Below are 1,807 nucleotides of genomic sequence, written 5' to 3'. Positions count from 1 at the left end.
GGCAGTAGGTATTGTGCCATTTCATACGATAAAATATGTTTGTTCCTACAAAAATATTTTGTTACATTCTGTAGCAAAATCCAACACTCCTGTTGCAAATGTGTGGAGGCAGGTCTGCTTATAATAATGATGGATATATTTACGCTGTTGTCTGCATGCCCTTGTTCTGTGTTAAAAACAGCCAGCTGTGTTTTCAGCAGCATAAATACAGTGTAATAAGACTTCATTAGCCAGCACTGGGATTCCCACCGCTATTGTTGATTGCTTGCAAATGCCTGGAGAAGCTTGACTCGTCATAACTCTCTGCCGTGAGTCACCACACAATGGTGGTTTCACAACTTGCTGCTGCGAGCATCGGCTGATCTGCGCGGTGGCTTTGGCAGATTCAGTAAACACTCAAGTCCACTGTAAACAGAGTGAAAGAGGACACACGAATCACAAGAATGCTGTTTAAAAACATTTACTTTGAGCTGCCAAGCAAACAATATCTTTTCGGTGTTCCAAAAAACGCCTCATCGGCATTACAAAAAAAAAAAACAAAAAAACAAAGGCATCTATCACAGAGGGGAACATCTTTAGGTTTCACAGATGCCTGCCACTTGATTCCCACCACTCTGTGCCCACTCTTCTCAGATGCAGGGGCTTGGTGAAGTTCGAATCCTGTGGGCACTGATAAAGGTTAGCACTTCTGTCTTCAGCAACTTGAACCACAGTCCTGTGGAGTAAACGTTTTCGGGTGAACGGTGGCTTGCCTTGGACCCTAACCGCACGGGCTGGCATACGTCTAGCTAATGTTGTGCCACCTCTATGGCAGTGGCAGCTGGTACACCATGGTCGTGTCACTGGGCCTCTGAATGGCTCGGAGGAGGTGCTCCGAGCAAAGTCATGTCTCAGCGATGGGACAGAGAGAGCCATCCCACCTGCCAAGCTACTGCACCTGCTCACCCGGGAAAAGAGCTCAGGCATCATTGATAAGGCACAGGTACTTAGTACAGGTGAAAGGAGGGCTTCTCTCTCAGCAAAATCTCTCAGCATCACACGTGCAGACAGGTCCAAAAAATTCACTGGCTTGCACAGACTATGCTGTAACATGGATCATCAATCCCTTAGGTTTTGTTAAACTGTCACAACTAACTGATCCCTCTGTGATATCACGTCTGAATGCTCTACCTGACAACTGTGTAACTGTCCAATTATGATGACTGAGGTTATTATATTTCATATTGTGATGAGCATACACATTCACTGGGAAACATGAGTAATGTAACAAATCTGACAAGCAATGATCAGACCATAGGTCAGGCTCAGATCACTCTTGCATTATTCAGGTTATACCACCATCAATGTGGCAGTGAAGACATTGACTTTAAACCTACAGAGCCATCCTTCTATCATGGGCAGAAGCATTCAGTCTCTCCTGATCACTCTTCGATCACATTTAACCTCTCCTGATCTCTCCCACATAACATATATTCTCATGATCTCTGATGTCACCTTCTCTTCCTCAGGATCTCCCTGAGATCATCTTTAAGCTGTCGTGATCTTTCTCAGATAGTATACATTCTCATGATCTTTCAAATCACATTCACTGCTCTGTGATCCCTCCCAGATCACACTTCCTGCTTCGTGTTCTACTGCAGATCACACTCCCTCTTTTGTGCAACACCTGTGTAGGCAGGTAGCTGCTATAACATCCCTTGGGCAGCATCAGCCAACACACAGCAGTGTATGGGCTAAACTATAGGAGACAGAGCAAATCAGCCAGTTGTTTTCCTTCGGTCTCAGCACCAACACTCTGTCTGATGAT

This window comes from Megalops cyprinoides, chromosome 7 (assembly GCF_013368585.1).
Source record: "Megalops cyprinoides isolate fMegCyp1 chromosome 7, fMegCyp1.pri, whole genome shotgun sequence".
NCBI lineage: Eukaryota > Metazoa > Chordata > Actinopteri > Elopiformes > Megalopidae > Megalops > Megalops cyprinoides.
The sequence above is the reverse complement of the archived record's forward strand: the minus strand, read 5'-3'. Positions refer to the sequence as shown.